Consider the following 18196-nt stretch of genomic DNA (forward strand, 5'->3'; position numbering starts at 1 on the left):
AGTAGCAATTTCCAAACTAACTGGAGTAAAAATAATAATTTCCATAGTGCAGGAATGTAAAAAGTAAATGCAGTCAGCTAATGTCTCAAGTTATATTTCCTAAAAGTAAACAAACAAAATAAATTCAAATAATTTTTATTCATAACACAAAGAGACCAATTTAATAGTCAGAGAATTTACAAATAAGAATTTCTAAAATTTGAACACATCATATTCTACATTATTCATCCCTAAAATGAAATTTTAACAAATAGATTGATGAATGAATATATTGCTTGTATTTATGTCTGAGGGTCAGTGAAAAGAAACAACAAAGTCTAGTTCTGAGAAAATGGAGAGAGAAAATTGTTACATGAAAGTAAGTGGGACCTAGTGTCCTTAATAGAGTTACTACCATACCCCTGGGGAAACAGTCTTGAAACAGGAGTAAACTGATAAAACTAATAACTTACTTGCTGGATCCATGCTTTCACACCTGAAATAGGCAAACCTTGTTGAAGACTCCAGACGTTGCTAAAACAGAACCACGAAGTCAATTTCACAAAAATGCAGCCCTTCAGATTGGTGAGAACAAACACAATTTACACATTTGAAAAGATTTGTTTAAGAGTTATATAATTTCATAGGCTGAAGATTCAGAAATCATAGGATATTTGAGAAAGTTATTTATGAGCTTAATTTGGAAGTTAATTTTCACTAAAGACAGGTTAAATATATTGGAAAAATACTTGTACAAATTGTTCAATATGTTTTAAATTATATGTCAAAGAATGTATTTAAAGAAGCAGATGAATATATTAAGTGCAAGATTTGAGTAGTATGCATTTTTTTCCATGTCTCTCATGATACCAGGAATATGGTATTTAATTTCTCTCTGCCCCAATGCAACTATTTGGAAAATTGTTCTAATCACATCAAATATTCTTCTCAACTAGAGATATTAGATTTGTTTATAAAATTTTTGCTGAGTTATTTGAAGAAGAATATCTAAAAGACAGGTGCAAATATAGTACCTTAAAATCAAAGTAAATGCTGAGTAGTGATTATGATTTATGGAAAAATTCAGTTTCCATGGGACTATAAATAATTTGGCTCTGTCTTCAAGAAGCTCAATACTCTTTGGATTATTAGGTTATTGATCATCTATGTGCCTTATCTTCTTTATTCATCTTTTCTTAATGGTTGCAGTTGAATAAACTATTATTTTAAAAGCAGAATGCTTTCACATAGATGGATTGACACTAAATATTGAATAATGATCTCATAGTGTAAATTTTATCTACATATATAACAAATAATTGCAAAATCTAATTCTATTTATATATTTGTAACACTCATGGTGCTCATCTGCCAAAGCAGTGTGGGCCATTGCCAGGCTGTGCAGCTCTCCCCAAGCTCATCAACCCCAGTGGGACAGGAAAGCCTCACATTTTGAATATCCGCAAGTACAACCCTCACAGAAGTGTCATCTGTCTGTCTCCTACAAATATCAAAGAATCAGGTATTCTGAAACTTAAAAAAATAATTAATTAAAAGAAAATCTACCTCACCTTTAAATTGAGGGAATGGAGCTTGTCTTAGTTCTTTCAGGCTACTGCAATAAAACACCATAGACTGGGCGAGTTCTAAACAACAGAAATTTATTCCTCACAGTTATGGAGGCTGGGAAGTCCAAGATCATGGCACCAGTATATTTGTTGTCTAATGAGGGTCCACTTTCTGGTTCATAGATTGCTGTCTTTTCAATGTGTCCTTACGTGACAGAAGGGGTGAGGAGGCTGTCTGAAGTTTCTTTTATAAAAGCACCAATCCCATTCATGAGGGCTTCACCCTCATGACCTAATTACCTCCCAAAGGTTCTTCCTCCAGTTACCATCACTGGAGATTAAATTGCAACACATGAATTTTGGGGGGACACAAACACTCCAGGTCTCAATGAACAGAAAAAAAAAGTGAATAGAAAGAATTAATACAGTAAATGAATAAGTTAATTACAGTAAAAACAAAGATGGTTGAGGGGAATATTAGCTCTATAGAAATCTTCTAGAGATCTTGAAATTAAAAACTTAATCATTGCAATTAAAAAACCAACAGATAGGCTGAACAGCAAAATAGATACAGTTTAGGAGGAATGGAGGGAGCATAAAGACAGACCACAGGGATTTTTCTTAAATGTTTTATGAAAGTCTAAGGAGATATAAAATAAATGAAAAAAGAAATAAAGATCCATATTTCTTCCCAGTGTCCAGGAAAAGTTTCAGAATTTAATTACAGGTAGAAGGAAGGGAGTAGTGTTTTTAAGGAGTAGCTAACATAATTTTTAAGAGACTTAAAGAGATTCAGATTCAGCTGTTTCTATTTCATTTAATTGCACTGCCTGGTATGTTACAAGCAATTTTTGCAAATACAGTCATTATTTTTGTTTTTTTCCATTTCACTGTTGTAACATGAAATGATTTTAAGTGATGAGCAACCTAATTTAGCATTCATTTTTAATGCTCCCATGTAAGGAAATAGAGTTAAGAGTATGATTAATAACTATGTTGTATGCATGGGCAACTTCACACACATGCAGCTCCATCGTAACTCACTATTTGGCAGTGTGTCTCTTTTACAATAAATTTAAAGTCCTTCACATTTCATAAAGGCTACAATTTCAGATGACATTTTTTAGAATATAGAAATGATGACAGTCATGATAATAAAGATTAGCAATAATTATTCAACACAAATTCCCAGCCATGATATCACTACTGAAAAATAGTATATGTTACTATTTATTGAAAATCTACTATGCCCTGACACTGGGTTAAGTAGCTTAACTGCTTTCATTATATTATTTTTATCTAAGTCTATTTTAGTCTTTTCAGGATGTAATAACAGAATGCCATAACTAGGTAGCTTATAAACAATAGAAATGTATTATGAACAGTTCCGGCAGCTGAGAAGTCCACGATCAAGGCACTGACAGATTCAGTGTCTGGGGAGGATCTGTTTCCTGGTTAAATGGGGGCTTGCTAGCTGTGTCTTCACATGGCACAAGGGGCAAGGCTGCTCTCTGGTACCTCTTTTATTGTTTATTTATTTATTTAATTTAATTAGAGACAGGGTCTCACTCTGTCACCCAGGCTGGAGTGCAGTGGTGCAATCGTAGCTCACTGCAGCCTTGAACTCCTGGGCTCAAGGAATCCTACAGCCTCAGCTTCCTGAGTAGCTGAGACTACAGGCTAGATGAGGCCTCTTTTATAAAGGCACTAATCCCATTAGTCTCTGCCCCAGGACCTAATCACTTCTCAAAGGCCCTGCATCCTAATACTATCACCTTGGAAATTAGGATTTTTAACACATGAATTTTGAAAGGACACAAACATTCAGACCATAGCAAGGTCCTAGAAAAGAAAATTGAAATGAAAAAAGTAGATTTGTTTAACATTGCCTTTAGATGGCCAACATTGTATTTTGAATTATGAGTTTGCAATTTTATTATTCCATTGAAGTTAAGAACTTTTTTTGCTGCGTATGAGCTCACTCATCAAATTCAACTACGTAGACCTGTCCCCGCTTCAGACCTCCCACAGCCTCCATGGAGGCTTTCTTGAGAATAAGTCACAGCCCAACTTACCCCTCTGTACTCCTGCTTCCTTCTTTCCCCAACAAGTGTTGATCTCAAGAGCCCTTCCTAATAAAATTCTTGGAAATTAATCTCTGTCTCAGAGTTGACTTCCCAGGAAACCAAATCTGCAAAAGTGTCCCAGAATGAATAAGGGGTGTATCCAAAGCAATAGAAGCATAAAATCATACTGTTAACTTTGATTTGGATATAACTCTGAGACAATTCTACCTGTGCAAATAATGCCCTGGTATGCTACATGTAGTATATCAAGAAAAGGTAAAGGCCCAGTTCTAGAGTAATGTGATTTTCCTACAGAGGGACACAAATTTAAATAATAAGCTTTAATGTCAAATATGAAAGGATCATTTTAATTTTCACATTGTTTGATTATAGAATATTATGGGTTGACACTTTTTTTAAATATTTTAATCACAAATTGACCTGTAAACATAAATTATGTTTAAAAATTTTTAAAAAGATACTATTATAAGCTTGAGGTTAACAATATAAGAAAACATTGCAGGGTAGTTACAAAATTATTCCAGTACTCACAAAATTTTAGAGATAATATAATAAATAATACAGATTTATTTATGTCTACATTATTGCAATTGCATTCCCTTAATATGACATAGAGATGACAGTGAGCTTAGGGAAGGTGGAGTCAGGAATATACCTGAGTTTCTTCATGTTAGGAATTGCTAAGGAACTGGAACAGAGTGTTCTCTAAGGGCTCGATCTGGAAAGGGCAAGAGTAGGAAAAACACGAGAAGGCCTAATCCATCTGCTACTTGATTATCTTAATGAGGCAAATTTAGAAAATTATTAAAATGACTCTCACTCATCAAGCACCATATTTAACAAAAACTATTTAGCTTTAAATCAACCATTATCATGATGATTTGCTTAACTTTTTAAGAGTTAATTACTCAGAGAGCTTTGCTTTCAGTAAGAAAATACAAAGGACCTACAAAGAGTAAACTACCCTGCAAATGATAATAGAACATTTATTTGGCTTCATATTACCAGAATCTAGAGATCCAATCAGGTTTTAAGTAATAAAAGATAAGAGGATTATTACTGAAGTGCTTATCCATTGCTTGGACATATTTCCCAAAAGTTTTATACAATTGAATTAGGACATTTTTCTTACAAATTGCAAAAAAAGGAGCTCTGCTTGTTAAGTGATCATACAATATTGGATGGAATGACATTTTTGTCACTGTTAAATATTCTGTTCTTCTTTAGCTTAATAATAAACAAGGTATTAATAAGAAACTATTCATATATGAAATTCTTTTTTCATGTATAAAATCACTGTATCTAAATGTCAAGATAATATATTTTCTGGAATTATATAATTTTACTTCATGGAACCATAGCAAGATGATGGCTTAGAGGAATAGTAAGTGGTTTCATGATATCAGTTCTCATACTTCCAGGCATAAGATAAGATTGCACATGCTTTCCCCTTGAAGGTAGGCATGGTGAAATGACTAACTTTGAACAATAAAATGCTTGACAGAATCTGTAAGGGCCAATGCATATTTTAATCTAGCCTTTATCTTCTGCCCTTGTAGCAAACAGTATGAAATGGACACCCAGCTGTTTCAGGATAGCCCGTACATAATTCATTTTGAAAAGAATGTTTTATTGCATTAAAATATCTTCATAAAACCTTAGAACATGTATTGGCTACCGAGGCATTAAAGGCTATATGGTTAATTTTTTCTTGTTTTACAAGTGCAAAAACTAAACCATAGCTAATTCTTTGACATCTAAGTTTACAAGAAAATTCACCTTTCTCTGCTAAAGGCAATAGTTTGTATTTGTTTATTTGTTTGCTTCCCCCATTGTAAGGGCCAGGTTACACTGCCGTGACACATACACATGCCTTTGTCACTGCTGTATACCAGCGATGGTTTGCTTCTTACATATGCTGTATCTCATTTTATCAAAAGCTGCTGAGGTTTTGATTTTTTTATTGTATTGTTATTGTAACATAACCCAACCCATCCTCTGTTAGGTCTGAAGTAATGAAGAGTCTGAGATTTTATCCTACTTACAAACCAACATATTAGTCTGTTGCTCTGTTTGTGTATATATATGTGTATGCACTGTGTATATATGTACACACACACACTGGCAGGACACATGAGACCCTTGGGTTAGAGACAAAAAGAGTTTATTACTCTCAGAAAAAAGCTGAAGCCAGAGCACTATCTCATTGCCTGACTTCCAGTCTTCACAGGATGATGTGGCCTACCCCACATGCAGAGGGTACAGTACCGGATAGCAAGCCTCAGTTGTATAAGGCTGCTCTTCACCTACCCACACTCCTCTCTAGAGAGAGACAGAGAGAGGGAAAGAGTCTGAGAGACTTTATCTTTATTTTGGAATGTAAGCAAATGTTATCTAGGGAGGTGGATGGAAATGTATTTATTACCCTAGAACAGCTCCAAACAGTGAGATGGTTCTAAACTTTATTCTCAGAAAATGTCTCAATAAACAAACCTCCCTAAACTGATTTTAAACACCTTTACTCGAGAAACTGGATTTTAGAAATACAAGGGATCCTGGGAAAATTGTCTCCACCATCCCCATTAAAATAGCCGCTTTCACAAATAATTATGTTGTTTGAATGCTGCTATTAGACACTGTTGTCAATCCCTTTTTAACTGCCACTACTGGTGCTTAGAATGTAAAAAGTCAGGTATTGCATGGACAGAATAAGTTACAGAGACTCAAATAATCTTAAACTGAAGGCAAGGCCATGGTTTTTAGAAAGATGGAAATATTTAATAGTATATGTACCAATATGGGAACATCCAGATGTTAAAAATACTGAGACTGATTTATAAGTACTATAGCATTGGAAAACTCTTTAAAATAGATGAAAAGGTTATCAGAGAGCAATTTGAATATGATGCCTCCGTCTGTATTATAACTTGTATATACATAATACACATATATACAAACATATTTGTGTAAATAAAATACTTTATAAAATGTTTTGGAAATGAAAGAAGTTTGTTTTGCTAATGAATAGGAGTTACTACTGGCATTTAATGCCTAGTGGTGACTGAACAGTCCCCAACATAAAAGAATGTTCCTGAGCAGTGCAAAATTGGCAGAATGTCCTTCTGTACATTCCAGTACACGAAAAATCTATTTATTCATATCTAATCTTAGAATATGATTCTTTAAAAAATATAATACAATAATATGTTTCATAAGAACCTGTGCTTTTCATATAGACTGAATATACTTTACAAATGTAATTATCTGACAAATCAAGGTAGGATTTCAAGCTTCACCCAAATTTGTTATCCATTTACATTGCTATGATAGTGCCGATTCTATGTGGCATATGTTTACTTCATTATAGCTCCTGCCTGCCTATGCCTGAAGATTTGTATATTAAAAAGAGGTATTATTATATAGTAGTTTTTAATTTCTCCTTCCATTTCAATGGCTGGATTAAGTTTCTTTTATTAATTATCAAGGCAGATTATTCTGTCTAAATTGAATTGTGGTATGTTAAAGGGAACATTTAAAATATTTATTATTAGATGAGTACATTGGGTCAGCTAAGTACACTCTTTTATATAATTCTCTATTGGTTGGATGACTTAACATAAATATACATTAATATAGTGATTTTTAAATTTGTGTTAAGTATGAGTGCTGAAGCCATACAGGCATGAATTTGAACCTTGACTAGGTAACTTTAGCAAATTTCTTCTATTTTGTTTTAGTATCTACTTGCTTATTCTAAAAATATGAATACATTTGTAGAATTGCTGTGTAAAAGTAGATTCAGATACAGAATACTGCACAAAGCACAAACTTTTACACATACTAATTATGAAATTCATGTATATATGCAATCATATACACATAAGTAAATACATTTATAATATCTTAATATTCTGCCCAAGTTGTTTGAAATGTCCACTGGGGTATGGAAGAATATCTCATTGCATATTGAAGCTTCAAATAGCATTTGGTATATAACTGCACTTACATCAAGTCTGAAAAGAAAGGAGACCCCAGCTGACCCTTGCTTATTGCTTTCCCATGTGTTCCATATGCTCATTATTAATAGACTTGGGAAATGTGGTTTCTAGGAATGATCCTGAAATATACAGTATTTGAGCAAAAGTCTATTTACTAAAATGTTTCCAAACTTTAAAGTCTGGGCTAATGCTTTCTTATTGATTCAGTAGTCAGAGATGATGCTATCCTTTGATAAAGGCTGCTCTCATTAAATAGCAGCCTAGGTGCAACCCAGTAATGCTCAACAAGACTTGTTGAAAGCACAGCCTGCAGATCGAAAAGCAATTAGCATGCTGGATTGTGATAATTACCCACAGTATGGGTGGCTTCTCCAAGATAGAGTTTCCACTGTGCCTAATAATAGAATTCTTTAACCGGTGATATATTTTCTGGACACACCAGCATGCTCATTTCAACCTTGTCACTTGTATTGGATGGGGAAATAAACATCCTTTACACATTTTTCCCCCTTCTTCAAGTATAGCACATTGCTGTTCCAACAATTTGTAATGTCACCTGAATGTCACCTTGAATCATGATTTAGTTGGCTAGAGCAAAGCAACATCTCATTTATTTCTGCTTTCTTTTCTTTTCTTTTTTTTTTTTTGCCTTGCAGTACAATGATTGCCAAGATACAAAAATTTAAATTGAGCTGTGATTAAAATTGAATGTGCAGGCAGATGGAACAGTTGTGTGTAATTATTTGTCCTTTATTTCTAAGGGTCAAGATGACTCAAATTTCTATTTACATGGGAAAAAAAAACAGTTGTGGGACATGGCAGAAGCCACATAACAATTTATTTTACTCAATAAAAATTAATTCTTCCTAAATTATTAACTCTTAACATTTTGTTCTATGTATACTTTTAATCTTTAATTGGAAATTATATAGGATAACGAATGTGCTATGTTTTAATACATGCATTTCCTGAAAATATTTTGTATTCTATTTCTTCATTAAAGAATATTAAGAGCTAAATGCAGGACTTATTATTATAAATATACAGTTAAAACTAGAAGGACTGCTCTAATTGAGAGAGTTAGGCTCAGAAATGACTTATAGTTCAATTCCCCTCTGTATTTTTTTTTTTCTTCTTTCTACTTTAGTTCAGACATCTGTGGACATTCACCAGTGGCATTTGCTAATTGAATTTTCAGCCTGCTTGATAGCTTATTTGGGGGCAATCACCTATAATTTTTTTTCTCTGTTAATTCAAATTTTGATTGCCAATAAATAAATAAATATATGATATCATTTAGATATGTCTTGAAACATTTCATAGAAGAAAATAATTGCACTGATACATCAGTGTTGAAGATGATTATATATAAAAGAGAAAAAATATCATTTAATTCTGTATTCAAAATTGGAACTTTTTATTCTTTAAATAAAATTTTTTACCTGAATATGAATAGATATTTAGTTCACTTCGTTGCATATGCATTGTTATTACAATGGCATTCCACCAATGTATTTATGCAGTATGTTTTGTCAGCCATGCTGTTATTAAAAGTTGCTTATTTCTAGTAACAAAAGGATAATAATATACCTATTGTGTTTTAGGCACTGTGCATACTGTTTATAAATAAATTTGCCTCATTTTTCTAACCCAATCGGAGAGTGCTGTTACCATCCCCAAAGATTCAAAAACAGTGGCAAAGAGAGGCTAGGTAGCTTCCCTAAGGCCACAAAAGGGAAGGGACAGAGTCAGGATTTGATACCAGGAAGACCGTGCTTTTAATAACTATACCAGAATGATCCAGAGCAAGGTTTCATTAACTTCAGCATATTGACCATTTGATCCCTAGGCTGAGTGTCAATGAAGGGAAAAGAAGAATAGAAGGTAGGGAACAATCATTTTCTTGAGACAACGTGGGTCTGGGAGGTAGCAGTGGTATCATTTGTCACACATGGAAGCAAAACATTTTATAATAATACCTTCAGCTGTGTAGACATATTCATGTTAACATATTCTGATTCTTCGTCTGCTGCTAACAGAAGAGGACAAAAATCATGAATTTTTCACAGGTGTGAAAGCATTTTAGAAAGTGGAAGGAAGAAGAAAACAGAAAGAAAGAAAAAGAAGGAAGGAAGGGAGGAAGAAAAGATGGAAGGAAGAAACTAATTCATTTTGTGATGTATCTACAGCTCTTTGGGGGCTATTCATAGGCTGCCTGTGAATGTACTTACTTGTGTCTTATCACTACTCCTTAGACTAACAGCTCCTTGAAGGCCTGTTAAATTAACTTTAGAGGTATTATAGCACACACATACAGTAAGGTGTTTTTCCATAAGAAATACTTAATAGGTACATATTGGATCAGTGTGAGCATAAATGCTATATATAAAATAATGGTTAACAGCACGGACTCTAGAGCCAAACTCACTGGCATTAAATACCAGCTTCACACATAGCAGCTCCTGGGTCTTGGGTAAGGCTATTCATCTGTCTAAGTCATTGTCTTCTCCTCTCTAAACTTGGAATAATAATAAAGAAGATTAACTGAACTAATATGTGCACCACTTTGCACAGATAATTAGTCATGCTAAGTAGTTAATAATGTTATTTATAGTTTAAAAAATATATAGGTATTAAGTACGTAGCAAAAAAAGGTATTCAATATGATTAATGAAATGATAGTACTATTTTTAAATATGTAATATATTTTTCTCTGCACATTTGTAAAACTCATTTTACTGAGGTGTTATAGACTTATCAAAAGCTGAACATAGTTAATGTATACAAATTGGTGAGTCTGGGGATTAGTATACAACTGTGAAAGCATCACCACAATCTGTACCTAGCTATCTCCTCCCAAAGTTTCCTGTCGCCTTTTTATTTATTATTTTTGTGATAATAATACAAAGTAAGATCTACACTTTTAGCAAATTTTAAGTATATAATAAGGTATTGTTAACTATTGGTGCTGTCAAAACTGCAAGGGAGTTTTGTCCTAGGAGCAGTTGTTTATTGCGCGAAGATCCAGTTACTGAAGGAATTTTTTAATATGAAAGACTTGTTGTTGCGAGAACTGGAAAAGCTGCTGTCAAATCCATCTCTCTGACTAAGCAGAGATCACAGGCTTTTAAAGGAGGGGCCACATGCTTTGGGGCAGTTCGTGGTGTAGCTAACAAGGGGCTGTGTGCATTGGGCGCAGGTTGTAGGAGATGGCGAATCTTGGCTTTGGGAAGACTGCCCAGGGGCCTTCAGAATCTCAGCCTTTGCCTTTCAGAAATCTGCCATTTCTGGGAAAGAACTCAAAGGTCAAGTAGTTAGTTAAGGGAGATGTTTATAAAAAAACATATAGGGATCATTGAAATTTATTTATAGAGCTGGTTGTGTAGGCACTATGTTGTACAACAGATCTCTAAGACTGACCTTGCATAACTGTTAGGACTAAACTCTGATCTTTTTCTCTTGCCCAAATTCCTTTCTAAGGGAGCCTGGTGAATCATGCCTACAAATGATAAAATCTCTCTAGGCAGGTTTTGTTAATCCAATATAATGTGGTTTGCCTCCCAACCTGATTCCAGTTAGCATCGCAGGAAAGATAGAAGACCCTCACATTAACTCAGGCATTTTTTTCTGCTGACTTCTGGTCTTTTAGACAAAGCCTTACTCCTTTAGTCAATTGTCAACTAAAGAATCCCTGAACCCACCTATGACTTGTAAGTCCCTGCTTCCGAATGTCCTGCCTTTTGGGGCCGAACCAACATATGCCTTCCATGTATAAATTTATGACTTTACCTGTAATTCCTGTCTCCCTGAAATGTGTAAAACCAAACTGTAACCCAACCACACTCAAGGCTTCTTAGGTATGGTTCTGGGCTGCTTCTCCCAGGTGGGGAACTCAGAGAAGTCTCAGGAACCCTGAGTTCCTCAGTTCCAAAGAGAAAGGACATTTTACTCCGCTAAGCCAAAAGGCACCCCTGGGTGACCAGGGGCTTGAGGGGGAGTTGCCTGGGGCAATTCCCTACAGTGTGACTGGCCCTATAGGGAACCTCCCAATAAAATTAATTAAAAGAAGGCTTGACTAGGAAACCACATATAAAAGCTGTGGCTCAGAATAAACCTCTTTAAATTATTTTACAGAGTTTGGCTCTTTTCCATTGACAACTGTAATTTTGTTGCAGTTTGACTAGCACCTCCCCACTTCTTCCTCTACCTAGCCTCTGGTAACTACCTTTCCAATCTCTGCTTCTATGAGTTTGACTGTTTTAGATTTATCATGTAAGTAGCCTTTTTCCTTCTGTGTCTGGCTTATTTTATTTAACGTAGCATAATATTCTCCAAGTTCATCCATGTTATAAATAATTTTTAAGGCTGAATAATATTCTATTGCATTTATATACATATATGTGTGTGTATACACACACACACACACACACACACGCGCGCGTGCGCGCGCGCTATGTTTTTTACTCATTCATTTGATAAACATTTAGTTTGCTATCACCTTACTCCTATTCAGATGGCTATTATCAACAAAACAAAGATAAATTTTGGCAAAGATATGGAAAATAGAGAATCCTTGTAAACCGTTGGTGGGAATGTAAATTGGTGCAACAGCTATGGAAAAAGATACGACAGTTTCTCAAAAAGTTAAAAATAGAACTACTATATGATCCAGCAATTCCTCTTTTGTACCTTTATATGGTGGTTCTTTCCCTAGTAATTGGAAGATAGCAGATGAAGACTACTTTAGGAGTAATAAAAAGAAAAACAAAATGTCATTTCTTGTTTTTGCCAGAATTTAGAATTCAAGATTTTTTCAGAGAAGAAATATATTTATAGACTCCTTTAGCTGCAATTTTGTATATCAAAAGCCAAGCTTAAGGGCTTCGATCTGTGGGGTTTTTTTTTTATTATTATTTTAAGCGTTTTTATTACTGTAGTGAAACACCCACTTCATCCAAGCTGAGGGGTTTTTGGAAGAAAATGGTATACAGATGTAGGGGAGACCAGAAATCCAAGTATTATGAGAGAGTGAAAAAAAATAATAGGTGAATGCAGATGTAAAATTGTCATTTGTCTTAGTTTCTGTTGAGGGTAAAGGGAGATTACCACCTCACAGGGTATTTCAGCAACAACCTCCCTCCCACTCCCAGAAAGGGAGGAAGTTGGCACTTCTCAGCCATTCTCAGCATGGAGACCATGTAAGAAATCCAGCTGTCTCTTCCAGCTTTGTAGAGGGTAGGTGATGCTAGAAGGCAAGCTGACAAAAAAGTTTGCAAAGGTAGGAAAAGTGGAAGACAGTACCTACAACTCTTAGCTGAAATCTGTGGGACTGTTGGCTATGCCTGGGGGATAGGTGGGTTATCACTGGTGGGTATCAAATGGTGGCAAATGAACAGGGAATGACTGGGTCTTAGTCAAGTTAAGTAAGAACAAAATTCAAGTCATAGCAGCTCATGCATTAGCAGCAGACCCCAAGAAAATGTCAGGAATAAAGCCTCACCGACTCACCTCAGAGACATCAACCAGAGCACACTGAAGAACCAGAGAATCAACTTGGTCATTTAATGTATGTATCCTTATAACAAGTGCCAAGCTTTTGGTAACATCCTCACACTAGGTATCCTCTTAAATCTGAGACTGGTAAAATAGTATCTGTGTACCAGTTCACTTGGAAAGAGTTTAAAAACACTTACATAATATTTAATACTGCAATTCCCTCTATTTTGCATTTTTATGTCTGCCTAACCCCCCTTCTGAGTAACACATACTTTTTTTTAGAGGTGTTAATAGTTGCAATCAGGTTAATGTCAAGTCCTGCTGGCCTGGGAGCCTTCTGCTCTTGAGGTGGCTGCTTAGCTATTATCAGCTCCATTATAGGTTTGTCTAAAAGTTTTACTGTCAGGGGACAATCTTTCCACACTTATTTTAAAGTCAGCCTTTCACAGTTTAAATTTAGTATACTTCAGAGTTATTTGCAAGAGATACTACAGAATGATTATTACATTTTTCCAATTTTTCATATACTTTCACTTTTCAGATATTATTTTTCAAACTTTCAAAAATATTTTAACATGTTTTAAGAAAACTTCAAGAAATTTAAAAGAATTCCAGGTTTTGACATTAATGAACAAGTGTGTCTCTGCAAAACTTACCAATGAACTGGTAAATAAAATAGAGGATAAATTATAGAATTGATGGAACTACATTATGTTTTTGTTGTTTAGTTGGTTTCACTTTAAAAATTAACAAATTTAGTAAAACAAATGTCTTGAAATGGAGCCACAAAGTTGAAGTTTGGCTCACAGAATTAGCATAGAGTTAAGAAAAAGAATTATTAACAATATTTAAAAACCTGGAGATCTCACATAAGAAGCCAGATGTTCTACTTCTTAAAGTCTGAGTTTGAATTACTTACTTCATTGCAAAACAGCTGCAGTTGAGTAGCATTAAAAGGAAAGAGAGATATTTCTTCTTTGTTGTTATTCATTGGTACCAAAAGTAAAAATGAACCTAGAGAGTCATGCATTTTTAGGGAAATATAAGAGAGTATATTTCTTAGTGTAATTGAAATTACTGTGTAGTGTTACACCAATTTGTTAAAATAATACATTTTGTGACACCATTGCCAGCCATCTTCCCTCGTTCATGTTACCTATCCTGCCTGTGAAAGGCATTGCAAAGTGTGATTCTTGCCATGAATCATGTTTGACTCTCATAACCCATTGCGATCTCACTGACTGGTTTGTTACCTTTTCTGTGCCAGGTGGTTCTCCAGACCAACCCTCTCAAGGTCAACATGTTGCTGACCTCATTGCTCTTGGTTCCTGAGTCAATAGAAATTGTCATGAAAAAGAAATTTAAACTGTCAAGGTTTTACTGGGGCTTTGGCTTGAACAAAAGGGAGACAGTGCTTATTAAGAAGCAACAAGACTGGCTTTCCAAGCAAAGGGCTGAGGACCTTTCAAAGGGTAGAGAGATGGCGAAAGTTTAGTGCCAGCATTGAAATCATAGCATGTAGAGATGGGGTTCTTTTGGCAGCTGCACATCCAGCAACCATGCTTCTTCATACCTCACAAATCTTATTAGCATGTTAAATCTCCATGCTTGGGTAAAATTTTTAGCATTAAAATGAAGTAAAAGGTCTACAGGCAGTCAACTTTGGGCTTCACCTTGGCAGCAACCAGTTTGTGCTGACTTTGACTGGGCCAGTGGGCCTCTGCTTTGATGGTTGCCACGTCCTATTAAAGCAGAACTACCTTCTATTGAGGCTGGGCTTTAATCATTTTTGAGGCTTTTGTTCAGTATTATAAACAGATTTAAGCTTTGACTCATGGCTCAGGCAGGTATCCAAAGCCCACTTGCTGTACTATGTCAAACATGGGAGTACCAAGATGATTGGGGGTGCATCATGGCGATGGCAGGCCATCACAGTTCATAGCAACTTTGGTTAGAGGTCACTATGTTACCAAAACCTTGGCACTTGTCCTGGAGGCTGCATCAGAAGAATGAGAAAAAGTGGTTTGAGGAGAAGGAAAGAGAAGCTCATTTCTATACTGGCAAAAGGAGGAAAAATGGTAGACTATTGTCTCAAAATCCAAATTCTTGTCCATAAGCAGAAATACAGAGCTTTTAAAAGCAGGGCCCTCAGTTCTAGGTGATTGTTGTTAATGATTCTAACCATCCCATCTGTGCCTAAGACAAAGCTGTGACCTCCGTCCACCTGGGAGTCCCACCCAGACCTCTCCTGGCCAGGCATAGGCCTGGGATGGAGTCCTGAGCCTGGAATCGAGCAGACAGTTCAGGTGAGTTATCTCCTGTAGTACAAACTACAAAAGACATTCCCCTTACCCTTCAGAACACCTGCCCTCAAGGCAGGGATGCAGGCTTCAGGTCCCAAAAAGAGTGGGGGAAGTTTTAAAGAGACAGAAAACATCTTTTGCCATTTATTTTTTCAGTCCATTCCCTCTGTTACATATTCTCCACTCTCAATTTTACACTTCTACATCTATGGGAAGAGGGACAACTACTCTGATACAACTATAAGAGTTCAGTGATGCCATCACCAACATAAATGTCAGAGTAGCTGGTCCTGAAATGATGAGTTTGTGTTTTATTAAATGTGACGTCTTCCCAAACATATATGTCCTTGACATCTATAGCTACTAAATGCTATCAAAATTTTTAAACAATTAACTTAAGCCTCTACTACCCTGAAACTCTGTGGCCAATATTGTATGAAAAGCCAGTCTTCCTACATAACTTAGATACTATCTTCTGTACCCAAATACTAGGTGCATATATACTATGTGTAACATAAAGATTTATACACACATAATAGTGGATCAGACTGCAAAATAATGCAGTACCTTTAAGGAAAGGAAGGTTTAAAGTACTGTTTGCTTTCATGTTTAATTGTTTCATAAGGCTTTCCTCCTTAAGCACTTAGTATTTTAAAAATTATCATTTAAATTATTTTTAAAATTTTTAATTGTGGTAAAATACACTGAACCTAAAATTTACCATTTTCATCATTTTTAAGTATACAGGTTAGTAGTATTAAATACATTCACATAATAATGCAGTCATCACTGTCATCAGTCTCCAAGACTCTTTTCTTCTTACAAAACTAAAACTCTGTACCTATTGAAGAAAATCAAAATATTTTACCCCAAAATAATTTCTTTGACATATTTTAAGATGGTTTTTCATAGAGCCAGCAAACAGAAGTAGCCCTGCCAAGCTGTCTTTTGTTGGGGGAGATTCCCATCTGTAGAGAATTTGCATTGATACAGCCAGGTTTTCTCTGAGGCTTTCGCTTGTCAGATCCAGCAAACATTAACTGAAGCACCTTTAAAGGTGTGAAAGCAACATTTACTATCTATTCTCTCTGAGGGCTGCTACTTCTTAGGTTTCATTTATATAACAAGATCACCTTTGCCTCATCTTCTCCCCCTCCCATAAGTTGTGTGGCCACTATAACCTGTTTTTGGCCATAGTCTACACCCTCATTCTTTCTATAACCTCAAGATGACATATAAACTTATGTACTTCATCAGGGGTTGAGGGATAATTACTCTGGTTCTCACCTATGTGCACATGAATAAATGTGTACATCTTTTCTCTAATTAATCAGCCTTTTATGAGTTTATTTTTCAGCAAAGTTTCAGATGGCAAAGGGGACATTTTTCTTTGGCCCCTACACTATTAAACAACAGCTTCCCATTCCTCCCTCTCCACAGCCTCTTTCAATCACCATTTTACTTTCTGTATCTGTGATTTTGACTACTCTAGGACCTCATATATGTGCAATCATGTAACCGTAGCAGGTTGGTTGACTGCTGCTCAGCAACTCAATACACCAAGACACTGGGTTCCAGCAGAAAAAGAGATTTAGTCATTAAAGCAGCTGAACAAAGAGACAGGAGGAAACCTCTACTCTGTCTCCTTGAGGAGTTTGGGGCTAGGGATTTTAAAGGGTTCGGATGAGCATTGGGCCAAGGTGTGGGATCATTGATTGGTTGAAGAGTTCAGGATAAGTCATGAAAGGGGCAGATGAGGAAACTGCATTCTCATCCTGATTTGGTTCCTTTGTGGGAGTCTTTAAAATGGTTGTCATCAGCCATTCCACTGGAATTCAGGATCTGAAAAACATCTTAAGCAATTCTTAAACAAAAGCCTTTTGATTCTGATGTCAGAGATACTATTTACAGGAGCAATGGGAATGCAACTGGTCAGTGTCTAGTGCTACATGACTTTTATTAATAGTTACAAAGAAGTAGGTCAAAATGCAGCCTGATGAATGCTTAATTTTAACTATATTTCCGTCTAGTACCCAGAATGTAATTCTTGTTAACCCTGTGAGAATGGTTTCAATCATGCAGTATTTATCTGTTGCTGATTTATTTCACTTAGTATAATGTCTTCAAGTTTTATCCATGTTGCAGCATGTGTCAGAATTCCCTTCCTTTTTAGGGCTTAATAATATTCCACTGTATGTATATACCACATTTTGTTTATCCATTAGTTTATCATTGGACACTTGGGCTTCTTAAACCTTTTGCTTATTGTAAATAACGTTGCTATGAACATGGGCATACAAATATCTCTTTGAGACTTGCATTTAATTGTTTAGGATATATACCCAGAAGTGAAATTGGTAGGTTATGTAGGAATTCTATTCTTAACTTTTTTAGGAACTACCTTTCTGTTTTCCACAGTGGCTGTACATTTTACATTCCCACCAATAGTGCACAAGTGTTTCAATTTCTCTATATCCTCACCAGAACTTGTCGTTTTCTAAATTTTTTTATAATAGGTTTATCATTTTTAATATGTAATTTTTCTTCCTCTTATACTATCAGATTGAAAACCATTATCTCTTATTAGGATAAATGTTCTTGCACAAACCATCACCATCCTTCTTTTTTAGGTGTGCTTCAACTCTGGAAATAAAGACTCAGCTTTAGTAGACTCAAATCCAACACATTATTAAGCTCACGAATGACTAGAAAATGTAAGTTATACTATTAAAATGGTGGGAATCTTTAAGTCTTGTGAATTATAT

Source organism: Eulemur rufifrons, chromosome 17, assembly GCF_041146395.1.
Source record: "Eulemur rufifrons isolate Redbay chromosome 17, OSU_ERuf_1, whole genome shotgun sequence".
Taxonomy (NCBI): Eukaryota; Metazoa; Chordata; class Mammalia; order Primates; family Lemuridae; genus Eulemur; species Eulemur rufifrons.